At 41.6% G+C, this 13,719-nt stretch overlaps 1 protein-coding gene across 1 annotated transcript in view; it reads right to left on the bottom strand.

Moving 5' to 3' along the window:
* NBAS (NBAS subunit of NRZ tethering complex) overlaps positions 1–13,719 on the bottom strand; it is a gene marked incomplete in the record, with an annotated part of 468,052 nt that overhangs the window by 407,852 nt on the left and 46,481 nt on the right.

Here is a 13,719-nt window from a genome sequence, read left to right as displayed (position 1 = left end):
GACAGCCAGGAATGCTGTGGATGGGACACAACTATACACTAGTAACTATACTGAAGTAAGACAGGTCAGTAGCTTAGCCCCACATTATCACCTGTTCACTTTACTGTTTGCTATACTTCATTGCAATTAAAGGCCAGTCACCAACAAGGCAAAGCAGTCTAACAAGCAGTACAAGTTAAAAGACCACCACACACAAACTAAGCCAATTAATAATGGAACCCAACAGTCATGATTTTTAAAGTTAAGTCATGTGCAGTAAATCTGGCAGGGCACTATATAAGACATTGTAATCATGCATCAAAAAACAAGAAAAAGGTTTGCAAATAAAACTTCTGGTGTCTTAAGGTAAACACTGTTGTCCCCAATAACAATAAGGCGATGGAGTAACAGAAGACAGAAGCCACATCCTTTTCCATGTCTTCATAAATGATAACGGTTTCATGTTCACGTCTTTAAGAGTCCTTATTATTGAGAAATACACACTGGCACATTCAGACGAAACACTACACTGTCCAGGATTGACTTCATGATACTCTAGGCTCGGGGGGTGGAGGCTCGGCTGAGGCCACAGATGATGTGATGCTGGCCACGAGTCCATTGTTAACCTGAATAGCAGGCACGAGGGAATCATATAGTCTTCTATGATCATGCTACAAATTTTCCATACGGAACTTCTATTTTTAAGTCAATTTGTTAGGAAAAATTTCTCTGAAAAAATAGAAGCAAAACAGGTAGCTCTGAATGTTTACATTTCTGAATCTAGTCACAGCACTTTTTCACACAGGAAACATGCAATTCTCACAAAGACATATCTTTAAAAATTAGTAGCCTATTGTTATAACAAAAATAAAACACAATCTGAGAATTCAACAAACCTCTAAAAGGACAGGGCAAAACAGATCCTGATAATGATAATAATTTCTCTCTACTCAGTGTGCAATAGTGACCATATATATATATATATATATGCACATACACACACCATATAATACTTTTTTCAAGAGGTTAAGCATTATTATTCTGTTTGCACTACTATGCCATGGAAGTAACAGATATCATACATCATTTTTACATTTTAAAATATATGTATAAAACTTTACGTTACCTGACTACAGAAGGACAGCTAACTGAGATTTCAGTTTCATTCTGCATCTCCTGATCTTAATTCTAGAAGACATTTCCTCCCTATGAATTCTGATAAACACAGTCACGCATAATCAAATTGGCTACAATAAGATAAGCTTGATTAAAAATGAAAGAGATTCAATAACTGCTTCCAAACAGCCTTTCTGCCATTCATGCCAGACTGAAGAGTAAGTGGAAAGGAGACAGAATGATGGAACTAATCGTGTATTGTTCCCACCAGATGGGATGGCAACTTTGGGACACTGATGCTGCAGCTCTAAGACCGTGCGTGTGTTCACCCATGCAGGCAGACAAGTGTGCTTGCTTGTGTTTAAAGGAAGGGGGGACTGAGACGATTTCATCAGCATAGTCACAAAGCGGGTAATCAGCAGCTACCTGATACACGGTTCATACAGGGATGAACAAGGTATGCTCCCTGCATTCAAAAAGCTCACTCTCCAATTAAAGGCACATGAAAATAAGGAACAGCTAAGAGCACAGAATTAAATGCTGCAAAAGGTAACACCCATATCTGGAGATGATAACCCAGGTGACATCTACTGAAGACTTATCTTCAGTTCTATGTGCCAAGGGGTATCAACCCCAAGTCAAGATGTTAACTTGGTCCATCACTTCACTGTTTTACAGGACTCAGTGCTGATGAGGGCTCAGCTTTTAGTGATTAAGGGCAGCGGGGGACGGGGTGGGGAGGTAGACTGGTACTGATGCCTAAGGTAGCAAATAAACCTTCTTCATCATGATTCCAGTTTTAGAAGAAGTGTCCTGGGCAGCACTAACCAAAATGAAGTGAAACCATGTAACTTAACTGAAAACAGTCAATGGAAATGAGAGAAGTCTGAGGCCCAGCACCATAAATGCAATAAATGTAGCCGGAGTGAGTAAATTTAAAGCTCCAACTTTCTCCTGAAGTAGCACAGAGAAAATGATGCTAGAGAGTCCTTTCCTCTCCACACCCTTCCTCATTCTTCCTAGATTTCAGCAGTAAGATATGGGAAGGTGAGGTGGGGGATGGGGGTCCTGGCAACAGGGGTGAGGAGTCATAAACTGATAGAGAGGGCAGCAGACAACACTAAGGCCAGAATGTGGTAAAGGACAACAACAGAAAGAAAATTTCAAAATGTTCCCTGAAAGATACAAAGTTACAATTAAAGAGAGTGATGCCATGTTCTCTGGGCTTCCCTGGTAGCTCAGATGGTAAAGAATCTGCCTACAATGAGGGAAACCTGAGTTCAATTCCTGGGTCAGGAAGATCCCCTGGAGAAAGGAATGACAACCCACTCCAGTATTTTTGCCTGGGAAATCCCATGGACAGAGGAACCTGGCCGGCTACAGTCCACGGGATCACAGAGATTCGACTGAGCAACTAACACTTGCACTTTGACCATGTTCTTTGACTAACTCCCCCTACCTTAAAAATGCCAATTCTTCTTAGTCTATAAATTGAAAGAAATAAATTAAAAAAAAAAACAATTTCTTATGGAACTGAACAAACATGTAATGGAACTAAACAATATATTCAACAAAATTCACATGGGAGAGTCGAGTTCTAAAAAGAGCCAACTATGGACTTCCCTGGTGGCCCAGAGGTTAGGACTCCGCTTCCCTGCAAGGGGCATGGGCTCAATCTTGCCTGGGGAACTAAAATCCCACACGCTGAGCAGCATGGCCATAAAAAAAAATTTAACTAAAATAAATAAAGTAAAAAGAATCAACTCCACTCACACTGATAACCTTTCTCTGCGTGGCCTGTGCACGGTGCATCCTGACCCACCAAACACTTTCCCACCCTGCTGTCATTAAAATGTTCTCCTTCAAATCTGACCATATTAAAACCTAAAATTTCCCTCCCGAAAGTGCACAGACAAGTCACACACCAGGAAAAGTTATTTATAAGACATAAAACTAACAGAGTATATGTTTTACCAGACAGAATCCATAAAGATCTCCCACAACCAGTCACAAAGAAAAATGCACAGAGAATAAGTCACAAAAAGAGAAATACAAAAGCCAAGAATGCATATTAAAGCAACAAAGATTTATACCAGCCACTCTCTATGTTTATAGAAACACAGTAACTCTTATAAAACTACTAGTAAGACTGTAGCAATCATTTTGGAGGGTATCAGTTCAGTTCAGTCGCTCAGTTGTGTCTGACTCTTTGCAACCCCATGAATCACAGCATGCCAGGCCTCCCTGTCTATTACCAACTTCCAGAGTTCACTCAGACTCACGTCCATCGATTCAGTGATGCCATCCAGCCATCTCATCCTCCGTCGTCCCCTTATCCTCCTGCCCCCAATCCCTTCCAGCATCAGAGTCTTTGGAGGATATGACAATATCTAAAAAATGTGTGCCCCCCCCAACAATTCTCCAAATTGTGTTCTAAGATAACTCTGGAGAAATTCTCACACAGGCATATTTATCTCTTGGTAAAAGAATACCTCATACAGCACTGTTAATAATGCAGAAAATCAGAAATATTTAAAATGTTTAAAAGGGATGAATAAATGCAAATTCAGTCAATTGTTCAGGGAAACATATACAGTATAAAAAGAACAAACATAAAATTATATACTAGACATTTCCCTGGTGGTTCGGTGGGTAAAGAATCCGCCTTGCAATGCAAGGAACACAGGTTCGATTCTTGGTCAGGGAACTAAGATCTCATATGCTGCCGAGCAACTAAACCCATGCACCATAAATACTGAGCCACATGCCACAACTAGAGAGTCCATGTGCCACAAAGAAAGATCCCACATGACGTAGTGAAGATCCTACATGCCATGACTAACACAGATACAGCCAAACATGTTAAATATATATATATATATATAAAGGAAGGTTGCACACCAAAACCACGAGAGCAGGTTGCCTCTACAAGTAGGAATCTGTTTGCACTACTGTCTCTCATTTATGTATTTGGCTGTATCAATACACACACATTGGACGTGAGTTCGGGTGAACTCAGGGAGTTGGTGATGGACAAGGAGGCCCGGCGTGCTGCAATTCATGGGGTCGCAAAGAGTCGGACACGGCTGAGCGACTGAACTAAAACGAACTGAACTGATACACATACATGGGCTTCCCTTGTGGCTCAGCTGGTGAAGAATTCACCTGCAATGCGGGAGACCTGGGTTTGATCCCTGGGTTGAGAAGATCCCCTGGAGAACGGAAAGGCTACCCACTCCAGTATTCTGGCCTTGAGAATTCCATGGACTATATACATAGTCCACGAGGTCACAAAGAATCGGACACAACGGAGCGACCTTCACTTTCACTTTCTATACACATACATACACACACACCTTTAGTAAAAAACACAATCTTAGTATTTGTTAATTCTGTTTTTTTTATGATTTTTTATTTTATTTTATTTTTAAACTTTACAATATTGTATTAGTTTTGCCAAATATCGAAATGAATCCGCCACAGGTATACCTGTGTTCCCCATCCTGAACCCTCCTCCCTCCTCCCTCCCTATACCCTTCCTCTGGGTCATCCCAGTGCACCAGTCCCAAGCATCCAGTATCGTGCATCGAACCTGGACTGGTGACTCGTTTCATACATGATATTATACATGTTTCAATGTCATTCTCCCAAATCTCCCCACCCTCTCCCTCTCCCACAGAGTCCATAAGACTGATCTATACATCAGTGTCTCTTTTGCTGTCTCGTACACAGGGTTATTGTTACCATCTTTCTAAATTCCATATATATGCGTTAGTATACTGTATTGGTGTTTTTCTTTCTGGCTTACTTCACTCTGTATAATAGGTTCCAGTTTCATCCATCTCATTAGAACTGATTCAAATGTATTCTTTTTAATGGCTGAGTAATACTCCATTGTGTATATGTATCACAGCTTTCTTATCCATTCATCTGCTGATGGACATCTAGGTTGCTGCCATGTCCTGGCTATTATAAACAGTGCTGTGATGAACATTGGGGTACACGTGTCTCTTTCCCTTCTGGTTTCCTCAGTGTGTATGCCCAGCAGTGGGATTGCTGGATCATAAGGCAGTTCTACTTCCAGTTTTTTAAGGAATCTCCACACTGTTCTCCATAGTGGCTGTACTAGTTTGCATTCCCACCAACAGTGTAAGAGATTTCCCTTTTCTCCACACCCTCTCCAGCATTTACTGCTTGTAGACTTTTGGATCGCAGCCATTCTGACTGGCGTGAAATGGTACCTCATAGTGGTTTTGATTTGCATTTCTCTGATAATGAGTGATGTTGAGCATCTTTTCATGTGTTTGTTAGCCATCTGTATGTCTTCTTTGGAGAAATGTCTATTTAGTTCTTTGGGCCATTTTTTGATTGGGTCATTTATTTTTCTGGAGTTGAGCTGTAGGAGTTGCTTGTATATTTTTGAGATTAGTTGTTTGTCAGTTGCTTCATTTGCTATTATTTTCTCTGGATAGTAGGTCTCAGGTGTGCATTAAAACATTCCCTGTATTTTCCTCTGCTTCTAACTTAAAAGAAAAGTCAAGATACAGGATTCCAAATTATGTACATAACTTTCTTCCAATTAATGAAGTCCGGAGAGAAAAAAAAAATCAGTAAATTGGCTTTCACACTTAGCATCAACCCACAAGTCTTGTCAAATACTGAAAATGAAATTAGCATATCATTTGCTTTGTGGCATTCTGAAGCTATTTATACATTAATAGTTATATCTTAAGCATCCTGTGATTTACTATTGAAACAGTCATTAGATTTTTGCAAAAATTAAGACCACAGACAACACTGTAGAAAATAATTTATATCAGTAATATTATTTTTTGTTACAATAATTTCCTCCACCCAGAATATTTACCTGCAGTGACAACCACAACCTCCTTAAATATACATTATCAGGTTCTTAAGTACTTACAATCAGTTCAGTTCAATTCAGTCACTAAGTCATGTCTCTTTGCAACCCCATGAATTCCAGCATGCCAGGCCTCCCTGTCCATCACCAACTCCTGGAGTTCACCCAAATTCACGTGCATCGAGTCAGTGATGACATCCAGCCATCTCACCCTCTATCGTCCCTTTCTCCTCCTGCTACCCCAATCCCTCCCAGTATCAGGGTCTTTTCCAATGAGTCAACTCTTCACATGAGGTGGCCACAGTACTGGAGTTTCAGCCTCATCATCAGTCCTTCCAATGAACACCCAGGACTGGTCTTCTTTAGGATGGACTGGTTGGATTTGCTTCTAGTCCAAGGGACTCGCAAGAGTCTTCTCCAACACAACAGTTCAAAAGCATCAATTCTTTGGCGCTCAGATTTCTTCACAGTCCAACTCTCACATCCATACATGACCACTGGAAAAACCATAGCCTTAACTAGATAGACTTTTGTTCACAAAGTAATATCTCTGCTTTTTAATATGCTATCTAGGTTGGTCATAACTTTCCTTCCAAGGAGTAACAGTCTTAATTTCATGGCTGCAATCATCATCTGCAGTGATTTTGGAGCCCAAAAAAATAAAGTCTGACACTGTTTCCCATCTATTTCCCATGAAGTGATGGGACCAGATGCCACAATCTTAGTTTTCTGAATATTGAGCTGTAAGCCAACTTTTTCACTCTCCTCTTTCACTTTCATCAAGAGGCTTTTTAGTTCCTCCTCACTTTCTGCTATAAGGGTGGTGTCATCTGCATATCTGAAGTGATTGATATTTCTCCCGGCAATCTTGATTCCAGCTTGTGCTTCTTCCAGCCCTGTGTTTCTCATGATGTACTCTGCATATAAGTTAAATAAGCAGGGTGACTATATACAGCCATGATGTACTCCTTTTCCTATTTGGAACCAGTCTGTTGGTCCATGTCCAGTTCTAACTGTTGCTTCCTGACCTGCATACAGATTTCTCAAGAGGCAGGTCAGGTGGTCTGGTATTCCCATCTCTTTCAGAATTTTCCACAGTTTATTGTGATCCACACAGTCAAAGGCTTTGGCATAGTCAATAAAGCAAAAAAAGATGTTTTTCTGGAACTCTCTTGCTTTTTCGATGATCCAGTGGATGTTGGCAATTTGATCTCTGGTTCCTCTGCCTTTTCTAAAACCAGCTTGAACATCTGGAAGTTCACGATTCATGTATTGCTGAAGCCTGGCTCAGAGGGCAGAGACACTGAAACCATAATACAGAAAACTAGCCAATCTGATCACATGGACCACAGCCTTGTCTAACTCAATGAAACTAAGCCATTCCATGTGGGGCCACCCAAGATGGCTGGATCATGGTGGAGAGGTCTGACAGAATGTGGTCCACTGGAGAAGGGAATGGCAAACCACTTCAGTATTCTTGCCTTGAGAACCCCATGAACAGTATGAAAAGGCAAAATGATAGGATACTGAAAGAGGAACTCCCCAGGTCAGTAGGTGCCCAATATGCTACAGGAGATCAATGGAGAAATAACTCCAGAAAGAATGAAGGGATGGAGCCAAAGCAAAAACAATACCCAGTTGTGGACATGACTAGTGATAGAAGCAAGGTCTGATGCTGTAAAGAGCAATATTGCATAGGAACCTGGAATGTTAGGTCCCTGAGTCAAGGCAAATTGGAAGTGGTCAAACAGGAGATGGCAAGAGTGAACGTCGACATTCTAGGAATCAGCAAACGAAAATGGACTGGAATGCGTGAATTTAACTCTGATGACCATTATATCTACTACTGCGGGCAGGAATCCCTTAGAAGAAATGGAGTAGCCATCATGGTCAACAGAAAGAGTCTAAAATGCAGTACTTGGATGCGATCTCAAAAACGAGAGAATGATTTCTGTTCATTTCCAAGGCAAACCATTCAATATCACGGTGATCCAAGCCTATGCCCCAACCAGTAACGCTGAAGAAGCTGAATTGAATGGTTCTATGAAGACCTACAAGACCTTTTAGAACTGACACCCAAAAAAGATGTCCTTTTCATTATAGGGGACTGGAATGCAAAAGTAGGAAGTCAAGAAACACCTGGAGTAACAGGCAAATTTGGCCTTGGAGTACAGAATGAAGCACGGCAAAGGCTAATAGAGTTTTTCCAAGAGAATGCACTGGTCATAGCAAACACCCTCTTCCAACAACACAAGAGAAGACTCTACACATGGACATCACCAGATGGTCAACACTGAAATCAGATTAATTATATTCTTTGCAGCCAAAGATGGAGAAGCTCTATATAGTCAGCAAAAACAAGACCAGGAGCTGACTGTGGCCCAGATCATGAACTCCTTATTGGCAAATTCAGACTTAAATTTAAGAAAGTAGGGAAAGCCACTAGACCATTCAGGTATGACCTAAATCAAATCCCTTATGATTATACAGTGGAAGTACTTACCTTAAGAATCACATTTTGAAGCAAGCCCTTATTTTTTAATTATTCTATAAAGATGAAAAGCAATACAGAATTTCTACAGTACATATTAAATCTGAAGACTAAAGCACACAATGTGTAAGAGTTAAAACTCCTTCTCATTAAGTAAAACGAGAGAGTAGGAGACAGGAATTAACTTTCCCAATAATCTTTTACCTCAAAATTTTGTGGAAAATAGGAAAATCTTGGGTCAAGGAATCAGATGTATTAGGTTCAAATATCTTTGCACCAAAGTAACTGTAATATTAGTTTCCTTCATGCCATCAAAATTATAAACGCAAACCATGTGCTAAGCAATCAGGAATGTGTGAGACAAATGAAGAGCTCACTTTAACAAACCACTTCTAATTCTCAGATTAATTTGCAGCGGCGAGCTTAGCTCTCCCAAAGCATCAGTACCAACCGTGGGGTGAGGCTCGGGCACCTTCCTTTCTCAGATGGCTGGGGACATATACTCATTCACAAGAATGACGACAAGCACAGTCCACTCCAGGGGAAAGAACGAGCCCACCTGAACCACGCCTGTGGGGACCCCTGAGTTAGACACAAAAACAAGCCTGAAGGACCAATTAACTGCATGGGAGATGAGGTCCAGGAAAGCTTCACAGGGTTAACACCAGAGAAAGGTTTATCCCTTCAACAATTTCCTGACAGATAAAGAGATCAGATAAAGAGCCTCCTCAGCCAAGAGAACACGAGGTACAGGAGCACGGAGCTGCGTCTGTAAACAGTGTGCTGGGAGGATGCTCACAAAGGGAGTGAGTGCTCCCAGCCTGTAGAAGGCAAGCAGAGGTAGCAGGGCAGAAACTTAGAAGCAGTCCTTAACAATATGAGATGGTTTATGCTGCTCGTTTTCCTGAGCACGTATCACCGTCTACTTTCTAAACTGTAACCATTATTGAAATCACACCTCCATCACCGAACTTAACCCACTCAGACACAGAGACTGTGTCTGTATCCTTCAAAGCATTTCCATGTCGGTTTCGTTCAGGAAATGGCTCTCTGCGCACAGAACTGCTGGGGCGGGAGGATAAACCTGACACAGGGTCCTCGTCCTTGGCTTAACCTCTCGCGGCTTCAGTTCTCCCACCTGAGAAATGAACGGTCTGAGCCAGATGATGGATGAAACTCTTGGCCAGCTCTGACATTCTAAGAAACTAAAACTCACAGCAGGGATGTCAGTATCAGACAAGAAAAATAAGCTATAAGTGATGGAGCCAAAAAACACATGGAGTGAATTAAATGAGCAGAGGCCAGGGCAGAGCAAGAGGCAGTGAGGAGAGGGCAGATAGCCCCCTCCGAGGAAAGGGAGGGAGGGAGGAATGGACCGTGTGCCCCCGTGTACCACACCAGGTGGGATTCTAATGCACTGGGAGAGCTAAATGTGACCCTAACAATTGACTCCAAGAAGAATTATAAATGGTTTATTAAGAAGGGGCTTCTGTCTAGTAATTGTTGAAACAATCTGCCATCTAGTGGCTTAAAACTCCTTAAAGTCAAGTACATGATTTTGAAATAATAGAGTGAGAAATTCTTGTATGTACCCTGTCCAATCAGCAACAGGCTTGTGGCATAGACCAGCAAGGAAGGGGCGGGTGGGAGAGAATAATTACATGTCACCATATTGAAAGTTCTTAAGAGCATGCCTGGCAAAATAAAGGCTCAAAAACTGTTACCTGCTACTTCACAGACATGAGACAATCCTCTCTCAGGACACAGAAATGTTGCCAATTTAATTCATTTTAATTTGATCTTGATTATTCTTTACCAAGCTTCCCTGGTGGCTTAGATGGTAAAGACTCCAACTGCGATGCTGGAGACTTGGGTTCAATTCCTGGGTCGGGGAGATCCCCTGGAGAAGGAAATGGCTACCGGCTCCAGTATTCTTGCCTGGAGAACCAAATGGACAGAGGAGCCTGGCAGGCTACAGTCCATGGGGTCGCAGAGAGTCAGACACAACTGAGCAACTAACACTTTCACTTCACTTTCATTCCTTACTACAAAAATCTTACCAGTTCATTATTGACAATTCTGTTCATCTTAGAATTCTTGGATGTCCCTGCCCCAGATGCCTTCACTCAATCCACAGTTGATGTCAATAATCTAAAAACCTAACCCCCTCCTAAGCATCAGGATGCATTTAGGCAACTTCACTGCCAAGGCACAATATAACATGTTCAGCATCCCTCTATCAGATCTATTCCCTGTCTACTTTGAATCCTGATTTCAGAACTGTCCGGGTCCTGAAATCAAATTCTCACCTATTTTAATTGCTCAAACTTAATTCTCTCAGGAAAATAAGTCTTGTCTTCAAACACTACCCCACCCCCACTGAACCCTACTAACTGTTGCCTGCCCGCTATCCCTCACTATGGGTCTTTCCATAATGTCTGCTATCAAAATCACTGTCACACATCTGCTCTGCTAAACACCATCTTAGTAGTCTACACTAAACATCTCTGTGCTTAAGCAGCTTGCAAAAACCACCATCTACTGTCTGTGTGCAGTGCAGTGCCGGGAAAATGTCATCCAAAAAGAATGACTTGTCTTGAGGTTACAGAGCAAATAGGTAGCACGTATTTCCTGTCTCCTAATCCAGTACATGTACAGTACAGAATGATGAAAAGATACCCTTTTCATCAGAGGGAACTGGAATGCAAAAGTAGGAAGTCAAGAGATACTTGGAGTAACAGGCAAATTTGGCCTTGGAGTACAAAACGAATCAGTGCAAATGCTAACAGTTTTGCCAAGAGAACGCACTGGTCATAGCAAACACCCTCTTCCAACAACACAAGAGACGACTCTACACATGGACATCACCAGATAGTCAATTCCAAAATCAGATTAATTATATTCTTTGCAGCCAAAGATGGAGAAGTCTAAACAGTTAGCAAAAACAAGACAGGGAGCTGCCTGTGGCTCAGATCATGAACTCCTTATTACCAAATTCAGACTTAAATTGAAGAAACTAGGGGAAACCACTAGACCATTCAGGTATGACCCAAATCAAATCTCTTACGATTATACAGTGGAAGTGACAAATAGATTCAAGGGATTAGATCTGACAGACAGAATACCTAAAGAACTATGGACAGAGGTTCGTGACATTCTACAGGAGGCAGTATTCAAAACCATCCCCAAGAAAAAGAAATGCAAAAAGGCAAAATGGTTGTTTGAGGAGGCCTTACAAAATAGCTGAGAAAAGAGAAGCTAAAGGCAAAGGAAAAAGGAAAGATATACCCAATTGAATGCAGAGTTCCAAAGAATAGCAAGGAGAGATAAGAAAGCCTTCCTCAGTGATCAATGCAAATAGAGAACAACAGAATGGGAAAAACTAGAGATCTCAAGAAAATTAGAGATACCAAGGGAACATTTCATGCAAAGATGGGTACAATAAAGGACAGAAATTTCATGCAAAGATGGGTACAATAAAGGACAGTAATGGTATGGACCTAACAGAAGCAGACGATATTAAGAAGACGTGGCAAGAATACACAGAAGAACTATACAAAAAAGATCTTCATGACCCAGATAACCAAGATGGTGTGATCACTCACATAAAGCCAGACATTCTGGAATGCAAAGTCAAGTGGGCCTTAGGCAGCATCACTACCAACAAAGCTAGTGGAGGTGGTGGAATCCAGTTGAGCTATTTCAAATCCTCAAAGATGATGCTGTGTAAGTGCTGCACTCAATATGCCAGCAAATTTGGAAAACTCAGCAGTGGCCATAGGACTGGAAAAGGTCACTTTTCATTCCAATCCCAAAGAAGGGCAAAGCCAAAGAATGCTCAAACTACCACACAATTGTACTCATCTAACACGCCAGCTAAGTAATGCTCAAAATTCTCCAAGCCAGGCTTCAACAGTAAATGAACCATGAACTTCCAGATGTTCAAGCTGGATTTAGAAAAGGCAGAAGAACCAGAGATCAAATTGCCAACATCCACTGGATCATCGAAAAAGCAAGAGAGCTCCAGAAAAACATCTACTTCTGCTGGCTTATTGATTATGCCAAAGCCTTTGACTGTGTGGATCACAAGAAACTGTGGAAAATTCTTTAAGACATGGGAATATCAGACCACCTTACCTGCCTCCTGAGAAACCTATATGCAGAAACCTATATGCAGGTCAAGAAGCAACAGTTAGAATCAGACATGGAACAACGGACTGGTTCTAAGTTGGGAAAGGAGTACATCGAGGCTGTATATCATCACCCTGCTTATTTAACTTATATGCAGAGTACATCATGAGAAATGCTGGGCTGAATGAAGCACAAGCTGGAATCAAGATTGCCAGAAGAAATATCAGTAACCTCAGATATGCAGATGACATCACACTTACGGCAGAAAGTGAAGAGTAATTGAAGAGTCTCTTGATGAAAATGAAAGAGGAGAATGAAAAAGTTGGCTTAAAAACTCAACATTCAGAAAACTAAGATCATGGCATCTGGTCCCATCACTTCATGGCAAATAGATGGGGAAAACAATGGCAAACAGTGACAGACTTTATTTTCTTGGGCTCCAAAATCACTGCAGATGGTGACTGCAGCCATGAAATTAAAAGACGCTTGCTCCTTGGAAGAAAAGCTGTGACCAACCTAAACAGCATATTAAAAAGCAGAGATATTACTTTGCCAACAAAGGTCCATCTAGTCAAAGTTATGGTTTTTCCAGTATTCATATATGGATGTGAGAGTTGGACTATAAAGCAAGCTGAGCACCAAAGAATTTATGCTTTTGAACTGTGGTGCTGGAGAAGACTCTTGAGAGTTCCTTGGACTGCAAGGAGATCCAACCAGTCCATCCTAAAGGAGATCAGTCCTGGGTGTTCGTTGGAGGGACTGATGTTGAAGCTGAAACTCCAATACTTAGCCGCCTGATGTGGAGAGCTGACTCATTTGAAAAGACCCTGATGCTGGGAAATATTGAGGGCAGGAGGAGGAGGAGGGCAGGACAGAGGATGAGATGGTTGGATGGCATCACTGACACAACAGACATGGGTTTGGGTGGACTCCAGGAGTTGGTGATGGACAGGGAGGCCTGGCGTGCTGCAGTTCATGGGATCACAAAGAGTCGGACATGACTGAGTGACTGAACTGAACTGAACTGAATACTGCGGCCTCTCATCGTATCGAATTAAATCCAGGTGAATCTTAGACACATTGTGAAGTTCTTTGAGTGGCAGCATGGTGATGAATAGAGAGACAGGTTTATGGGATAGAC

The sequence above is a fragment of the Bos taurus genome, chromosome 11, assembly GCF_002263795.3.
Source record: "Bos taurus isolate L1 Dominette 01449 registration number 42190680 breed Hereford chromosome 11, ARS-UCD2.0, whole genome shotgun sequence".
Lineage (NCBI taxonomy): Eukaryota > Metazoa > Chordata > Mammalia > Artiodactyla > Bovidae > Bos > Bos taurus.
Note: the sequence above shows the minus strand (reverse complement) of the source record. Positions and strands in the feature narration are given on the sequence as shown.